Below are 20,330 nucleotides of genomic sequence, written 5' to 3'. Positions count from 1 at the left end.
GTAATTCTTCCAGAACAGTATGAGGATCCTTTGTATTAACTCACATATTACTGAAAAAGCTTAAGTTATTAGAGAATATTAATTTTTTATAATTAATTATTAGAAAATATTAGTTTTTTTTTTATAATTAACACCCCTCATTGCTTGGAAGGGGAGAAATTTTGAAGAGCTCAAGAACATTACTTGTTTTAAAGGGGTGAGCTTTTATATATAAATGGCAAATGGGTCTAATAAGAGTTGAACCTAGGACATTTGTATTGATACCTTATTAACTCAACTACTCTAAAACTGACTATTAGAGAACAATATTTTTTATATTTTTATAATCTAATACTCTCCTATATTTTTGGGCTAAAATATTTTAATAAGTCAATAAGTAAACTTGATTTTAATGAGTAGAAATTTTATATTTTTAATAACATATAAGCATGTATCCTGCTTACCTTCCTTTCGGAGAGTGCCTTAATCAAAAGTAATAGACTGATTAGATGTCTCGGAGGAGATATCTTTTATAAAAGTAAATTATAATTATTTATTAAATGAAAACAAGATTGTGATAATGAAAGAGATAGAAGAGTGGTATGACATAGCTCAACAAAGAAAGAAGCTCCCAGAACTAAGCAAGGGATACCATTAAGCAAGAAAGAAAAGGCCTTAACTCACTAAATACTCTTAAAACTTAAACTATTACGGAAAAGTGATATTTAAATTGTATATTCTACACTTTGCATACCTATTAATCTATAAAGTTTTTTTTTTTTGAGTAATGATCTATAAAATCATTCATGGCCAACAATGAGTCTATAAAAGATACTAATGGTATCAATGGCCGAATAGAAAGAAATCACCTGAAAGAGAATGGCTCACACCGAAGTGCGGACCCAGTCCGACTAGGACCCTTTTTAGTTGCAATGATGCAGATTGGATGAAAATGAGTGAGATAAATATTTTATTTGATCTAGTCAAATAAAGGAGGTATTTTCAAACATGGGTTAATTTTTTTATTCATCTAAAAATTTGAATTTATATTTTTTAGAAATTCCATAAATCACCAAAAAAGGTGCAAAATTATATCAAGTATCTAGGACGATACTAGGTACATCCCTATACACAATCTCAAGAAAGACCAAAAGGGGCCGCCAGTGCCCAAATGGAAGCGAAACCCTAAGCCTGCCCTAGTTTAGCTAGTCAACAACCTAATTGTTGACCCTAGGGCAGTAATAAAAGGATACGTCAGTAAAAGTAAGGAAGATTGTGAATGTTCACACAGACAGACTAAAATTTCCAAGAGGCCACAAGGGTGTGGTTGATGATGTTAATATGGGTCTTGGAATCAATCAAGGAATCTAAGTGGTGTCTACGAGCTTTAGTTAGGGCAAACAACATCATGATACACTTAGTAATGATCTTTTCTTATTATATTATTTATTTATTTTTATTAGAATAAAATTTCTATAAGTCGCGTTCAAACGCAAGAGGGGTCGCGTTCGAACGCCCCTATGAACGCCTGCATCAGGTCCGCAAATACAGAGAACGCATATTGTGCGCTCAAACATGGTCGGGCAAGTTCGAACGCTTGCATCGCGTTTGCACATACAAAGAACATTTTTTGGTGCATTCGAATGCGATCGGGTGCGTTCGAACGAGATCAGCGGGAATCCTTTAGAATTAGAATTACTTATTATTTTAGGACTTGTTGGCTAGCCTCTATAAATATGTGGATGGCAGCCAAATTCATTATGCTATTGGATTATTGATTTCTTGCCTCCTATCTTCTCTCTAGACTCTGTCCCTCCTCCCTATTCACTATCCTTCCACATCTACCGTTAGCAAAGTTTCTCCTAACTTCTAATCTCCCTCGTCTATCGAGTCATCCCTCTTCTTTGGGATCTCGACCACTTCGTTCCCTTCGTCTATATCCCTTAATCACATCCACCATTCACCTTTATCTCCATACCCATCCATAACCCTAATATCCACTCCACTTGACACCATAAGCATCACCCGAGTTCTTTCGTGTTTTCGTCCTAATTTCTGTTCAAATTTGTGAAGGGATTAAATATAAAATTTGTATTAGGAAGTTATGGATCTAACTCAGTTGGTTTGGTAATTTTTTGATTACCGTAGAATATTTGACGAATATTTTCCCACGATTGCACGGACTGATTCCTAAAATACATCCATATCTTGAAGGAATCATTGCGTAGCCTATCTTTGGTACGAGAACCCATCAATTTGGTATCAAAGCTTATCATTTGGTATCAGAGCAGGTGAACCTCAAACCTCTATTAATGGTTAAAACAAGGAAGATGACATCAACAAGGAGACCTATGGAGAGCACGCCGACAAGGGAGGACTCAATCCACGATGAGCATAACCGTGAGACCTATTCTTTTGGAGCGACCACGGCAGGACCAAGTCAACCAACGTCCATGGGTGTGAATATGGGCTTGGCGGATGAACTTAGGGGCATATTCCAAACATTGCTGCATAGAATTAACATAATTCAAAAGGATCACAATAATTTCAAGGAATATGTCATGAACTGATTGGGTTCATCATCTCCTCGATGACGATTGGAGCTTCAAGAAGGACCAGCAATGAGACCTCATCGAACCGATACCCTACAGGTTCAGGTGCGTCATGTGAAAGTCAACGATCCCCTCTTACCTATGCCTACACATCATCCCTCACCTTCGTTATAAAACCCAAGACCGGCGGTAGTGGAACTCGAGAGCCGTGCGTCACCAGTGCACTTCGTCAACTAGGAGGATTACCACTTTGAGAATGAAGTTGATCCCTTTGGAGATGGTGATGGACGTGCTCGAGGATTTAGAGAAGGTGATCAACATGCACAAAGGTTTACACCTGACCAAGGATCTTTCGCGAACCCAACAATGCTATTCGGGGGAGAACCACACACTTGGACCTTCCAAAATTCTAAGGTGGTGATCCAACAGATTGGGTGTTTCAAGTTGAACAATATTTTAATCGTCAAGGTACAGCGGAAGATGCAAAGGTTCAAATGGCAAGCTTTTACCTCCAAGGAATGACATTGCATTGATATAAATCAGTTATTCGTGGTGGAGGATTTACCGGATTGCCTGATTTTTATAGGAGGATTACACGCAGATTTGAGACAGCGGCATATGAAGATTTTACTACCACATTAAGCAAGATGGTTTAGAGGACGACCATATTAGAGTACCAAGCTGAGTTTGAAAGAGTTAGTAGTCGTTGTAAAACACTTTGGCTCAAACAGATATTGATGAGCACATTTATTTCAGGGCTGCGGGATGAGATACAAGTGGATGTTCGTTCTCTTTGTCCTACTACTCTTGAGGAGGCCTTTGAGTAGGTCGTGATGATAGAACAAAAGCATAAAGCTTTAAAGATGGTAGCGAAAACTAATTGGGGTTACCGAGATTAGCGGTTTGCACCTAGAACGCTGGTTGGAAATTATACAGGTCTAAAAATAGCGGCTGCGAGCACTAGACCACGACCACCTTTGAGACCTTCTTCCGATGTTAGAAGAGGCACTAACCCCCCCGTTCAAACTCTCGCACCTGCCTAGGTGGAGGAGCGAAGAGCGAAGGGCCTTTGCTTTCGATATGATGAGCGTTTCACCCCTAGTCATCAGTGTTCTAAACCGATTGGGAGTGTGATGCTTATTGACAGTTTTGAGGAGGATGATGAGGTTGTTAATAATGGAGTGTGTCCAGAGGAGGTCCATGAGGAGGCCGTTGAGGAGGGCGTGGAGAAAGATATCCAAGCTGAAATATCGATGCATGCATATTCGGGTACTTTCACGCCGAGAACGTTATAGGTAGACAGACTCATTAGAAAGCATTGTGTGCATATCATTATCGAGTCGGAGAGTACACACAACTTTCTAGATGAGAGGTTAGTGAGGAGATTGGGTTTGGATGCCGAACCGACCACAGGATTTGACGTTGCTATTGGAGACGGCACATTAGGGTGGAGAGCCTATATCGCCGGGTCAGTTTACAGGTACAAGGACATGACATCATTGTGGATTTGTATCCGTTTGCGCTGCGAGGAGCGGACATTGTCCTTGGTACTCAGTGGTTACAAAGTTTGGAACCCGTCACATTTGATTTCCGGAGCATATGGATGAAATTTAAACAAGGAAACAAAGATGTGTGGCTTGATAGTGTTCGATCTTCATCGATTTCTGCGATGCAGCCTATGGTGGGGCTGCTTTGTGCGTATAATTTGGCCTATTTTCTTTAGTTATGACTAATAGGAGATGAGCCTCAAATGAGTTCAGGTACTACCATTGAATTGCCACTGAGGAGAGCGGCGGACCATCGCATAGATATTTTACCCGGCGCAGCATTGACGAATGTGAGACCATATCAATATCCACATGTGTAAAAAGAAGTTATCTCAAAGATGATAGCCGAGATGTTGGAGCAAGGCCTCATTCAATCAAGTCATAACTTATACTCATCCCCCGTGCTATTGGTGCAAAAAAAGGACGGGACATAGCGATTTTATGTCGACTATCGGGCACTAAACGCTATTACCGTCAATGACCGGTATCCCATTTCGGTTATCGAGGAGTTGCTGGACGAGCTTGTAGGGACAACTATATTTAGTAAGCTTGACTTGAGGGTCGGGTATCATCAAATTAAACTTCACCCGGTGGATGTGCACAAAACTGCATTTCGGACTCCGGATGAGCATTACGAGTTTCGGGTGATGCCTTTTGGTCTCACCAATTCTCCAGCTACCTTTCAAGGCGTCATGAATGATATATTTTGGCCTCTATTGAGAAGGTATATCTTAGTACTTTTTTATGACATTTTGGTGTATTGCAGGACTGAATTGGAGCAATGGTGGCATTTGGAGGACGTGCTGAATTTGTTGAAGTAAAACCAATTGAAGATTTTACTATAGTCTTTGAAAAATTAAAAATAGCAATAACGACGACACTTGTTTTAGCACTATCGGATTTTACTAAAGAATTCATTGTGGAATGTGATGCGTCGGGTGTTGGCATAGGAGTTGTACTAATGCAAGAAGGACGTCTCATTACCTATCTTAGAAAGGCTTTATCACAAAACTCTCAGCAATTATCGACTTATGAGAGAGATGTTGGCAATTCTGCATGCGGTGACAAAGTTGATGCCTTATTTGATCGGTAGATGATTCATTATCCAAACCGATCAAAAAAGCCTTCCATACTTTATAGGACAGCGTATACACACTCCAGCACAGCAAAAATGGGTCACAAAATTACTGGGGTATGATTATGAAATCCAATACAAGAAGAAAACAGAAAATAGAGCGGCGGATGCACTATCACGCCAACCCGATATCGCTGAGCTTGCAGCCTATTCTTCTCCTATCTTTTCCTTCCTTAACGAGCTGAGGTATGCATGTACATCTGACCTAGATATTTTGAGATTGTTGTAGGAGGTGATGGGTCCACGGGTTCTTAAATAATGGGTTCGAGGTCTAAAAATATTTAAGTAGCATTAACTTAGTCGTTTATCCAATTAGAATTAGTTCAAATAGAACATAATGGTTTATTAGGTTTAGAATTACTTCTTTTATTTTGTACATAACTAAATCCACATTATAGGTGCAATTCAAATATTATAATTATACTATTATCATAAAATGCTAGTTGTAATATAAGGGGGAGAGGTGTGTTTTTTTAACGTAAAAATATTCTAAATATATACTTATCAAATAAAATAAAAGGATAAATAACTATAAATTAGATATAAGTATAGACAAGATCTATTTATAATTAATTTTATAATTTTTACTCTAACTTGATTAATCAGGAATTATATAATCTTTACTTAATTATACATAATAATAAATAAAAAAAATAAATAAGACTAATATCTTATTCTACACACAATAGTATATAATAAATTGTTAAAATTACTTAATATATATATATATATTATGAATATTAGTATATATGTACAAATCTCATGATTATAATTAAGGAAATTGTTTATTGATCTAACAAAACGCGCGCGCGCACATACACACACACACATATATATATATATATATATATAAAGTAAACCAATATTTATATGTACCAATATAAAACATAATGAATCATTCATTTTTACTAATTATAATTAATAATAAGCATATTAATGAATATATGCATAATAAATAATTTAAGTATTACCTATATTTTATGTGTAATAGTTTATAACAGTATAATCATTAATTATACCAATTATAATTAATAATAATCATACTAAAGAATATATATTATTATTAAAATAATTAATATCTAAATAACCTATTTGTATTAATTAAGAAATAAATACCTAAATAATTAAATAAATAGAAATAAAATAAAATAATAAAAGCATTGCCAGTAGTGCTGTGCTCGGCCCAGCACTACTTGCTACAATGCTAGGCCGAGTCTAGCACTATTGTAGAAAGAAGAGGAGGAGGGACCTGAGGAAGAAGAGGAAGAAAGGAAAAAGGAAGAAGAAGAAAGGAAGAAGAATAAAGAAGAGAAAAGAGAGAGAGAGGAGGGGAAAGAGGAGAGTCGGCCGATGGGGAGGGGCTCGACCGTTGCTGGCCAGCCAGCAACAAGCCTCTCGCCGGCGGCTTGGTTCTGGCGAATCCAAGAGAGAAAGAGGAAGAAAGGGAGAGACAGGGAGAGAAAGAGTGATAGAGAGAGAGGTGGAGGCTCACCGGCATCAATGGCGACGGCAGCTATAGGTCGCGTCGGGGGAGGGGACGAGAGTTTGAGGGAGAAGAAAATGAGAGACTAATAGAGGAGAGAGAGAAGAGAGAGATATAGAGAGGGGGAGAGAGGCGGTAAGGGAGGGTGCTAGCGACCGCAGGGCCCGCCGCGCTAGATGGCCCAACTAGGTTGGCCGGGCCGGCAGCACGCACCCTCAGCGCACGCCAATGCCCAATCTATCTTGGCACGAGGCCGGCCATCGTGTGGCCAGCCATGTCGTGCCATGATTATTATTTATTTTTTTAACTTTATTTTTATTTATTTGTTTGTTTATTTATTTATTTGCGATAGGCTATCACAACAACCATAGACCATACTCATGAGTAGTTCACTCCTAGGCATATAGGCATACCCTCCCACCCACCTTCAATTACATAGGACCGCTATTAGTCCCGACATCCTTCATGTCAGTTTGCACTCATTCCTTTGGTGCCACTATCATTGATGTTTTGCACTTCGGAGGATTGGAGTAGTTCGTGACAAAGTGTCTAATTCTACCAAAGACGAAACAAAATATAGTTAAATCTTAATGGAGAAAATGAATCTAAAGGTGTTGGTTATCAATCCTAATGGATAGCGCTTGCCATAGGGTCTTGGACAGGTCGAGGCCAATGCACATTCTAGCATAGCAGCTCCTTGCCCGAATTACAGTCATGTCGTCCACCTATAATGGACGGCCAAATTTGATCGCAATACTAGCAAGAATTTCCAGCCTCCGGTACTCATGTGACAAATCCTTGAATCACACCCAAATAAGAGCCGACTTGAGGATCTCCTTCAAGACTTGGAAGTCAGGTTTCCGTGTAATGTGGTTTTAGCATTTGCCCCTCGAAAGTGGTTTAATACTCTTTTCGTATTAAATTACTTAATTTGAAAAGTAATTACCATGAGGGTAATATCATATGTTATGAGGGATATTATACAATTGTACTACTTCCCGAGATTTTTATTTTATTTTTAGAATTATTTAGAACTATCTTTCTAAAAACCAGTGATTCAATTAGGTGAACCGTTGAACCAATAATCCAGTGATCTAGCCTCTAATTGGGTCAACGTCTGGTCTAACAATTATGTTGGGTAGAGTGAATTTCATTAATCTAAGCTACTTTCAAGTAGCTCTAGGTCTATCTCTACCCAATCAAACGAATCATACTTGATCATATGCAAGATATGGGTCTGAAAAAATCCCTAGACACAAGTATGTATCTAAATACTAGGCAATGATATCACTCGTTCGCTTAAGTAAAAGTCCGTAGAAATATTAAGAACGAAAGCAGAGATGAACGCCAAGATTTTAACGTGGAAAAACCCAAACGGGAAAAAACCACGGATCCAAACTCGGATAAAAACCAATCACTAGAATAGTAGCAATTACAAGACTGACTCTCAAAATAACCCGTCGATCCAAACGATTTTGTTCCTCTCAGTCTTGCTCGCTAGAACCCACAATTAACCGCTTCTCGTGATTGAAGTCCAATCTCAGTAACCCTCGAGATTGATCTTTCGTCTAGATAGCCCTTAAGACGAAAGATTAAGATTTGTAGATCAGAAGAGCCTTGTTAGTTGAAGAACTAATGTAGCCTCAAGAAGTCTCCTTCAATAATGCTTCTTCAACCACCCTAGAGATAGGGTTTCACAATCCTTATATATGATCTCCAAGATAGAGCCAAATCCAAATCCTATCCGTACTCACGAAAGTACAAGATAAAGCCAAATCATAATCTTATCCGTACTCACGAAAGTACAAGATAGAGCCAAATCCAAATCTTATCCGTACTCACGATCTTCAAGATAGAGCAAAATCCAAATCTTATCCGCACTCATGAAAGTACAAGATAAAGCCAAATCCTAATCTTATCCGTACTCACGAAAGTACAATATTCTTAAACTTTGTTGGTGCGTTCGAACGGGCTCGAGTGCGTTCGAACGCGACAGCTTGAATTCTTCAGGTTGCGTTCGAACATGTTTATGAACGCAGCTCTCGGTCTGTGTGAACGCAGTACCCGCGTTCGAACGCGTTTGTGAACGCATTTGTGAACGCGGCTCTCTGTCTGTGTGAACGCAGTATCCGCGTTCGAACGCGTTTGTGAACGCGGTGTGAATTCGACGGCTTTTCTCCAATAATCTTGCAATTCTTCAAACCAGAGATATTCTAGACTTGTGTAAAGCTCATATACATGAAAAAATATACTTAGAATATTTTGTACACAATTGCCAACAAATAAAAACCTAACAGGGTCAATATCATCCTCTGAGGTCGCCTAGTGTGGTGAAGAAGATTTGCAAGGTTGTAATGTAACACCCTAAAAAAAAGCCTAGCATGTGCCAACCCATTACCTCCCCTCCCTACCTGCCTGACGAAGGGGAGGGCCTCTCTATCAAATAGAGGGCGAGGAGGACTAGGCCTAGACGACTCCCATGCACACACCGCTGGCAACGTGCAAGGTGGCCAATCCCTCAGGCAGAGGGCAGCCGCCCTCCTCTCTCTATTTCTCGCCTTCCCCTTTCTTTTCTCCTCTCATTGCCACCTACTGAGTCCTCCCTCACGCCTTGGACTCCCTTATCGTTGGAGTCGGTGAAGCCCCCCGTCGTCAAGAAGTCTTTCATCTCTCACTCCCCTATCTTTTTTTTTTGGTGTTTAGCATAGTGGATCAGTGCTTCGGGCATTCATAGCCGCCGGCTTTGGTTAAGACTGATTGGGCTAGCAATGGTGGTCTGTCTACCGTCGTTGAGCTTGGTGAGGCTGTGTGCCTCCTCTAGAGCTGCTTCTCCTACTCTGATGAGGCCCGAATGAGCCTCTCAGAGGGTTCCTTGTTTCGCATCGATGGGACCCTCGAGGGTCTCGTTGTGGTCCTCGGTGGGCCGCTGTAACCTTCCCTCCATCTTCCTCAACCTTTGCCACGCTCGCTGGCACCTCCCTGCGGTTAATGGCCTTTTCCTAGTGCCGGAGACATCTTGGTCATGCTCATCAACTTGCTTAAGTCGTCGTTCATCAACTAGTTGTCATGGTGGTCGTCAGAGTCGAGGGGCCCTTCGTGGCAACCCCGTAGATAGTTGATGGGTTCTTGTACCAAACGGTAGGCAATGGGATGTTTACGAATCAGGTCAAATCAGATCACATCAAATGGAGATTAGGCTCAATAGATTGAGTCTAATTATCTTATTGGTTATTTGGTTTAGTTAGAGTCTTAGTAGGTTAGAATTTTATTTAATTAGCTAAATCTAACTCTATGCAGTTTTAGAAAAATATTCGTAGAATACTCTACACATATCCAAATAATATCAAATCAGTTTGATAAGGTCGCCAACCTCTAGAGCTACAACTTTGATATTCATGACTTCTCCAGATTTAGAATCTATCTATAACAAAAGAAGGGTTAATTAAATAATTCTACCACTAGAATCTACGCTCTCTTGAGGGCATTTATGTCCATTTAGCATGGATGGTAGCCAATGTGCTGTTTGTGAAGCGCACTACGCGTATGGAGTGGATAGGGTTAGTAGGAGTCAGGTCGGATCATGCTAACTAAATACGATTTATTTTATAATCATGATGATCAGTTGGGTAGATATCCATGTATTATCCATATTGGGCATATTGTTATCCATAATATATGACTAGTAATAGTATTACTTGGTGAACATTAGGCTAATTCATAATTGATATATGATGCAAATTGATTAATCCTCTAGGAGGAGCTTGGTAGTGATTACCTAATAGGGCGTTAGGCCCCTTATTGTGAGACTCTATCCATACTGTTGTATTTGGATGGAGGAGTTGTGGCTTATGAGCCCCCTTACTTTTCAATTAATTTTTATCTTGAATATTGATGGTATGTTGTTAGACTTCTAATCTCCACGTGATGCTTACGAAAGGAAAACCCCTCATGAGAGGCACGTGGCAGGTCAAAATTGTTACATGTAACCATGCCCACGTACCTAGGCACCAGTCTTTCTTAGCATCATAGGAATTGTAGCAAAGGAGGAGAGGTCAGAGGGGAAACCCCCACCATGATCCTATTGCTAGGGTGCTTAGCTTGGACAGACAGCGGAAGCATTACGTCCGAACTACAATGATGGAGGGAAAACACAAGGAAAAGTTTCAAGTCCTAATAAACAACGGAATTTATATTCATATCCGAATAGTTGCAGGAGTAGTTAAAATATAGAAAAGAGGGTAGTTTTTGAATTCTGAATATATTCTCATATATCCTTGTTCTAATTATATGTTATAAATTTAAATAATATTATAATTTTACAAAATGGATTCGGATATATTAAAGATTCGGTCTATATTAAGAGGATGCAGTAAGGAACTTTAATATATGCTAATTATTTGTATCTAACAAAGAAAAGAAGTTAGGGACATGGTTTTACCACCGTCAGATCCATTTTCATCCCTTTACGGGGCTTCCCTCTCGTATAGAGGAGTGAGACAGTGATGAAGAAGGTATATGTTTTATATAGTCTTGTAATTAAGGTTGATGAAAGATATGGATACACCAAGGCCTAGACTTGATCAAATGGCCCAGCCAGCTCGTGCCCGGCTCGGCCCGGTTTGGATTGAGCTAAGCCCAGCCCGGGCCTAGTTTAGGCCTGGCCCGGCCTGAGCTCGAACTACTCATGGGTTGCATGGCCAACCCTTTGCCCGCCCGACCCGGCCTGAAAGCCTGCCTATTTGGCCCGCAACTAGGCTCGCCCGTTCTGCTATAGTAGCCTGCCCGTTCTGCTACAGTACTTACCTGTTCTGCTACAGTAAAAACCAACTAAAATTTTAGTACTGTACCATTTTATATTTTTTTAAAGCACACATTTAAATTTTTTAATTTATTATTATTATTTTTTAAATGGAGTGAATATTTTTTTTTTAAATAAGCAAATAGTAAGAAAATTTTAAAAATAGCTAAAATGTGGGTTTGGTCGAATAATTGGTGGGTCAGGTCGGCCCGGCCCGACCGGCTAGCCCAATCTCTCACGGGTCGACGGGCAATAATGACTAAACTATTCTAGCCCGGTCTGAATAATTGTTGGATCGAACCATGGGCACAATCTTTGGGCGCGTATACCAAATCCAGATGTAATTGAATAGCTGTCAGCAGCGAATGCTGCTAGAAGCAAGCTTGCCAATTCCTTTTAAAGGTGATCGACTCGTTGAACGATTGCGATATGACATGAGACAGTGGATCTCCTCTTCTGCAAAGTTCGGGCCATTAATGGGCGTGAGAAGTCGTTTCCAGAAATACTCAAAGCGACTGCCCCGACCATAAGGCCAATGATTTCTACCAAAGATGTATTTATTTTATGAGTGGTCGGTCTTAGACCAAACTTTTCCAGCTGCAGTAAGTAATGATTTTATTTATTCTTTTATTTTTAAAAACCTAACTACAATTATGAATTAATGCTATGTACTGCTGGACGTTTTGCTGGCAAAGTAGGTTTGGACAGTACAATTGTCGGATCTGACAATTCATCCAGCCCAGGCAATCTTCTACAAGATAGATCGAATCGGTGCGTACTACTCGTTGGTAATTCACTTGGAAGTACCTGCACTCAGGATCTGGACAGGTTAATTTCAGAGGTCCGGTGTACAGATCTGACTCCACGGTAGTGTCCTCTTGGAGGGTCCCACCAATAATCCCACGCTACGTCTTCCACGTAACATTTACATCCTCTGCAATTTACTACAGCCAGACTTGCTTGGAGAGACTCGCTTATTATTTACTAGAACAATCTCTCTCCTTATAATTTCAAACCACATGAAAAAGTTAATAATTGTTTGTTCTTATGCTAAGAAATATTACCGATACATCAAATTCATATATTTTCACAAATCTCAAAGTAAGACAGAAAGCAAGCTGATGTTGATGACCAATTTTCATAAGGGACTAGCCTAACTACAAAAGCTAGCATTCCATTTGACAATAATTAGGGGAGAAGTAAAGGGGAGCATATATATACGGGGAAGGTTAATTAGTAAAAATTAAATGTAGAGAGATCTCAAAAGTTGTTCACGTAAAAGATCTAGTTTCTGTTGTGCAAATAGCCCAATGGGTGAAAGAAGCAGACGCAAAATTTTCACCCACAAATTTTACAAATGAAATAGTAATAGCAATACCAATGCAAGTTTGGCGAAAACTCTAATATCGTGCCAATAGTAATGGAATAGCTATAAACAACTTCTAATCATGTATTAGACACCATAATGCAAGTAATCACAAGTATGAAAGTAATAGAGACAATAGAGAGAGAGGGAGATAAGATTTATGTGGTTCGGCGATGTACCTATATCTACGGATGGAGAAATCATTTTTACTATGCAAATCTCTCATTCCAAAGAGTTTAGGAACTATAATCACTCTCAATACAATAGTGGCTCACCCGCATAAATATTCTCTTAAGCATTCAAGTCCTAAAAACTCACTTTAGTATTTATAGGGCTAGTTCAAGTTGGGTTTAAATACAGCAGATCCCAAAGTAGTATTCGAACGCAAAGACCTCGTTCAAACTTCTGTATCACAGTTTGCTCTCGGATTGAAAATTGAGTTCAAACGCTGGTGAGCTATTTGAACACCTACATCAATAGCCTTTGTCTGAAAATTGCGTTTGAACGCTCTCAAGGCCTGTTCAAACGCACTAGCACAAGTTTCTGAAAATTGCTAAAACCTGAATTTGAGCTAAATTTCAATAGTTTCAAGTGTCATCTTCCTATTAATATGTTTGACGGGATAGATGAACGTTGTTGAATAAAAGCCGGCGGCAAAGATAGTTATGATCGATTTGGCTGATGAAGAGCCTTCTTTTTTCTCCTTTTTTTCTATTTGAAAAGGAAGTCGACAGACCTATTCATTTAATCAGAGAAACATGTTAGTGAAATTCTGGGAGGGGATTGACCCACTCCTTACAAATTTTCTTAACATAAGCGAAAAACTCTAAGCGATTGACAAACATTTAGACATCAGTTTTCAGATAGAATGCAGGAACATTCCCTAATTATGAGAGCAACTGACCAGTCCTCACCAACTTGGCTCGTTCCCCTAACCACGCAAACAAGCTTCTGCCGATGAAGAACCTTCTTTCTTCATTGGCAGCTTGCCTCTTAAAACTTCAACTTCCTCACGATACAGAAGTAGTAAATTTAGTGAAGCTTAAATAAAAAATTGCAAGAATTGGATGCAATTCGTCGAGGTTAAGCTAGTGGCCGAAATTATACTACTGATCACTAATATGGAGAAGACAGTGTTTCTAATTAGTGATACCTATATATGCTGACACACCTGCAGCTAGCGCTACGTCAATCCTTTGATCAATGATCTTTAATTTGTAGCTCTCTCTCTCTCTCTCTCTCTCTCAATTATTGTCGCAAAGTCAGTTTCGTTCTGCTTTAAGAACAATAACGTATATTCTACGATTTGATGATGGCTCTCGATCGTCTTGCCCATAACTCCATGAACAACATCCTTAATTACTTCAAGCAACTAGATTTAATTTTGATAAAAAGTTAGTATCCTTTTTGGATTGTCGGAATTCTTTATGTAGAAATAAATATTAATTTGTAGAAGGACAATACTTTAACATAAAGGAACGTTCTTGCTCAGCATGCAGGATCTACTACAAAATACAGTTTGAGCATTGTGTGTGCAATATATATATATATATAAGGCATGCAGGATAGCTAGCTAGCTAGCCTGAAGTCCTATCCAACGTCTCAGCTGGGTATCCTCCTCCTATTCATCAATGTTAATTACTCTGCAAGAGATAGCATTCAATGGCCACTTTTTATAACAGAATTTTAAATGAGTGAAGATCCCATCAGCAAATTATGAATGCCAACCAATAAATGCGGCAGGTATGATGAATGATATCAGTAGTTGGGAGATGTTGGAGCAATAAATTTCAGTTAGATTCACACTTTCACATCACCAAAATATAAAGCAGCAGAAGCATGAGGTAATTAACTCAGAACATACATTATACTTGCCAACAATGTACGTATATATGTATGTATAATATCATAATGTTTCAAGTTAATGAGCCGTTTACTCACGACCAAACTAGATCTGGAAGCTCTCCCAGTGGATGCTAGTATATAAGAAACACGAAGGTCACGCAAGTCCTTCAATAAACCAACCAGCATTGGTCCTGCGTTAACTCCTATATATCAACTCTCTCTTGTACGTCTAGCTAATTCCAATGGCCCAATCCTCAAGCCTCTCCTATTTCTTCGTCGCCTTAGTACTGTTGTCCGTAGCTCATTTCACCGTCGCTGGACGCAAAGTTCCAGCAACCACCACTACCACCAAGTCGGACGATAAGGAGAAAACAGACTGCCTGCAAGAAAGCGGTGTGTCGATTCCAGGCATTGGTGGGTTCATGGGCGGAAGCGGATTCCAGGCACCTGACTTTGGTGGCTTAGACCACAGTATTCCCGCTGCGGTGAATGGCCAATATCTGCCTGGTGCGGATGACACTTTCATTCCAAACCCAGGTTTCGAGATTCCAAATCCCTTTCGGAGATCAGTTCCTTGAAGATGTTAACTAGCTAGGGACTCATATTCTACTATCTATCTATCTATCTATCTATCTATCAAGTGCTGTCTCCTTCTGTGTTCATTCGTAAGCTAGGTAATTAGAATAATTAAGCTAGCTGCATGTACTAGAAGGGTTAGGTGATATTTTAATGTACGTTTTAACTTGCTTTCAATAAAATAAGCTGTAGCTCTATATTTTATATATTCGGTAGTGTATGTCCTTTGGAATTAATTGATTCTTGGAGTACGAACTAAAAATGCAAAATAATAAGTCATATACACGGATCTCATTGGGTAACCAAGCGTGAGATGTCGATCACAGACCAGAGATCTTTACAAGAAGAAGAAAGAGCAAGCAAGCTAGACGCTAGCGAGGGGAATTAAATATCCGCTCAATGCAAGCAAAGCGTAAGGAGGGTGAGATCGATAAGCCAGCTTCCCTTATTTTCCGTCGTCTCTTGAATAAGATTGCATTTAGTGATCCAACTCAATATGCATTATGGAATTGCATTTGGTGATCCTGCCCAATATCCATTTATGGACTCATCCAGAGGTATCACTGTCTGTGCATGCATCGGAGCTCTTTATCGCTGCATCTCACTTGCCACTCATTGGTAGAACTTGACTATAAAATTGGATCACGTCAAGGATCTTTATCTTTTTTTGAGAGATTGTGAGAAGTGGAACCTTCATTGTGATACGACATGAAGCCGTTTTAACCGTGTGCACTATCCCATTAGCTTGAATAGCATAATCATGTATAAAAGTTCACCAATTAAGAATAGTACAATTGGTACTCTGCAATACAACCCTTCGTACGTAGTGCTACCAGTTGTGAGTTACTTATAACTATCGAATACTATGCTAAAGCGTATCAGATCCGAAAATGGCGTCCCTGAGATAGATGCCGTGTTGGGTTTTGCCTCGTTGTATAGAGGACTTACCGTCCTAAAAGACAGGAATTGATCTACTATTAATAAATTGAAGTGGGCCTACATGAAGCAATGTAAAAGAAAACTTTCTTTTGTCCTTTTGTTTCTACAGCAGCCACCCTTAGTTTTTGCATCTTTCGTTTAACTATATCTCTGTGTGTGTGTGTGTGTGTGTGTGTGTGTGTGTGAGAGAGAGAGAGAGAGAGAGAGAGAGAGAGAGAGAGAGAGAGAGAGAGAGAGAGCTTCGCAGCACCAAGGCGTTGATCACCTAGCAGCAGCCATCTTTTATTTTGTTTGCTTTTCTTTATGGAAGCAAAAAGTGAGCGAGAGATAAAAACTTAGGATTTGTAATCGCTTTTGTAATTTTGCAATTTCTTCACAGTGGATTGATCTTTGTTCTGTAAGTGAATCATCAAACTATATAAATCTTATATTTTCTCTCTTGGCTTGATTTTCTTATATTGATAAATATCTGCAGAAACTACGCAACAGAAGTTAACGAATTTAGTTAATTAAATAAATTCTCACATATTTAGATTCTAACTAAACTATATAAGTAAAATAAATAAGATAATTATACTCAATTTATCGAATTTAATGTCCTCGTGATGCGATCCAATCTAACCCAATTTGCATCACGAGAAGGACAAGATAGAGATAGCTCTAAAGCCCTAAATTAAAAAAAAAAAAGCACAATGCTAATAACTACTCTAAAATGAGCAATCCTCTCAATATATTCTAAAATGGAAGGAAAATAAATTTGTCTGAGTAGATACAGAAAGTAGAGAAGACCTCTAAAATATTTCCTATTCCAAGTGGTAGCCTTTCTTCTCTCTGCTACCCCCATGATTCCAAACGTTTAGTCTAAATTGTATTTATATTAAGCTCCAAAACATCCTAACTTATCATGCAAAATCTGTCTATCTTCGGACGTACTTCCAACGCTACACTTTATTCTAATGGATATTGAACAGAGTTCTCGGTCTGTCAAATGTTCGGTCATTATTTGAATGTCAGTTGCATTTTAATATATCCTGAGTGTTTCGGCTCCTATGGTTCATACCCTTAAGATAGCAACTCCACACTAGATTCCCTTACGAATGCTAAATAATAGCCACTCATTTTATGCAATATGGTTATCATCTACCGGCTTTCTTCCCCTTGTCAAGCAAGAAAGATAACACAATGGAGTCAATAATCAAATGATATGAGAAGAGATGACAGCCTTGTCAAAGGCCTCCTGATAACATGAAGTAACCTTCAAGACAACCATTGATATTAACAACAAGATTGGCAGAGGAAATACATGCGACAATTAACTTAAAGAAATGATTAGGAAAACCATGCAATTTGAGACAATTGGCAATAAAAGACAGCTCTATATGGTCGAAATGCCTTGGAGAGGTTTGCTTTTAGCACCATGGCGTCGTCCTTCAATTTTGTCGACTTTATGTAGGCAACAGCTTCTTAAGCCATTACGTTATTGCCAATGATTTGTCTCCCAAAACAAACGCATTTTGGGACAAGGAATGATAGAGCTTAAAAAGGCTTGATCCTTGTTGCAAGCATCTTTGCGATAATTTTGTACGAGCTAGATGTCACCGACAAAGCAGGAGCTTCCTTTTGGGCATAAGAATAATCTAGGTGTAGGATTTTAGTTGTACTTATATAATTAATAAATTATATTTTAAAATAAAATTTTATTTATGTAATATGTTTAGATTTTATTTATAAACATATATACAAGTTATGATAAATTATGAGATGTTTGATAAAAAATATACTAAATTAGAAAATTGATTTGAAGTTAAGGAATTTATATATACAAGTGATTTGAAGATATAAATTGAAGATTTATAAATTTTGTTGGATTTCAAGTCAAAGTGTTCTAATGATTTAAAGTAGTCATTAAAATATTTCAATCTTACGAACTAAATCTAGAACAATCTGAACGTAAGAAAATTATGATATTTTTATGAGAGGAAGCCCCAAAATTCACAGATCTAATAGTTTTAGTTTTAGGTAATTTTGAGGTCGAAGTGACAAGATAAAATTAAAATAATAAAGAAATGTTAGAATTAGATAGATTCGTAATTATCTGACATTGCGGCGGTCGTCGGAGAGTGGCAGACAACTAAGGATGGTGGTGAATGGCTGTAAGGTAGGGTGGCTTGTGGAGGTGGTGGTGGTTATGGGTTGGAGGTAGAATTAGAATTCTATGATAGATCTACTCCTATAAAAATAAACAGCTATGATTAATTTACTTCTTTTCCTGAATTATCTTATTCTTACTCCTAAATTAGTCTAACGCTAAAACTTAATTTTTAATTCTTTATTTAATGCTCGGATGATTGAATAAATAAGCACAATCCCTCTATATATAAAGGTCGGGTATAATTAGTCCTACTCAGATTAGCCATAAAGGCTAGTATGACTTGAATTAAGATTTTTGTCTTATAGGCTTACATGGCTTAATTGAATTTGTCTTAGAGACTTGTATGACTTAATTAGACTTGCCTTAGATATTTGCATGACTTAATTAGATTTACCTTAAAACTTGGGTAACTTAATTAGACTTACTTTTTAAGGCTTACATGATTTAACTAGACTTACCTTAAGAGCTTGCGTAAGAGATAAACATAAATTAATTAAAAGATATATAGACTCGATCCATCGATGTAACATCCTTTCCTTTCTTTTCCTTCTTTCCTTCTCCTTCCGCGCAGCCATTTCTCCCTTTAGCTCCTTGTCGCATCGAAGCATCGCCGTAGCTTATCGTCGCCGTGGAGATGCTCACTTGTGAGTCAACTCCTATCTTGTGAAGTTAATTTGTATTTTAATTTAGCCCCACGACTTTTTCCCCTCCCTTCTTCCCCTTTTAGTCTCGTCGATTGATTGGTCGGCCAACAGCCCCAGGTAGCTTTCGTGCCGGTCCTTAGAGCTTTGCCAACAAGTTAGATTCCTCTTCGTGAGACGAAGCTTCTAGTGTCATCTTTTGGTGCCCTTGTGGCTGGGTTTGTCAAGCAACTTATCTCCTTGGCTGCTAGCCATGGTGTAGGGCATGATCATCGTCGACTGCCTTGGTAAGTAGTGCGCCACCTCGTGTGGGCTATGTGTGTCGAGTTGGTGGATTTGATGCCGTCAATTGGGATTGTCGAAGGTGATGACTGCTAGTGACCCTTCCCCCCACCCCCTATCGAGGAGCTCTCCTCGTCAAGATGGCTCTCTTGCTCCGTCTTTGGCGGAGTCACACTTTGGGTTGTCATCCTCGTTGTGGTTGCTGGTCAGCATACCAATTTCAACCACTAGCGGTGGTGCACGCCGACAACCACCTCCTTCCTCTGGGAGGGTTTGTTGTCAAGTGAGAGGAGGGAGGTGGTGTGGTGGGGATATTATTGAGCTGGGCTGCTTAGCCCAGCTCGGGCTTAGGTTGGGCCGCATCCCAACCTATGCAGCCCAACCCAAGTTGTTGGGCTAGGCTGCGAGACAACCCATGCAGCCCAACCCAAGTTGCTACTGGGTTAGGCTGCAACCCAACCCAAGTTGCTGGTGAGGTTGGGCTGAGTGTAGCCCAACCCATGATATGATTGTGGGTTGGGCTATGGCCTAGCCCATGATGTTGCGGGTTGGGTGTAGCACAATGTAAATGGCTTCTTAGTGGGTTGGGGGCTTTAGGCCCATCTTTGGTAGGTTTGTATTTTTTGGGTTAGCGGAGAGACAGCCTATTTTGCTTTGGGCTAGCCCAAATAGAAAAATTATTATTTAATTTCTTTTAATTTATTTTAACTTTTTACTTAGTTAATCTTGTCAAATGTGAGCCTTAATTAATTATTTTTTAGCAAATAGCTGTATTCACTAAATTAATTATTATAAATTAATTTTAATAAATTAGACTATGGCTTGAGAGTGTCGTTAAATATAACTCATATTAGGGAATTAGCTCTATTTGGGATTTAGCATGCTCAATTGCAATTTGGTTAAAGTTATTTTAGCAAATGAGTCATTGATATGCGAATATCTATATTAATTTCTCATGTCGGATAATTAATACAGATTATCATAGGGAAATTATATTAAGTAGATTGTCTTATTTAACGAAGCAGATTAAATAAA

The sequence above is a fragment of the Typha latifolia genome, chromosome 10 (assembly GCF_019914945.1).
Source record: "Typha latifolia isolate L0001 chromosome 10, TyphaL0001v2, whole genome shotgun sequence".
Lineage (NCBI taxonomy): Eukaryota > Viridiplantae > Streptophyta > Magnoliopsida > Poales > Typhaceae > Typha > Typha latifolia.
Note: the sequence above shows the minus strand (reverse complement) of the source record.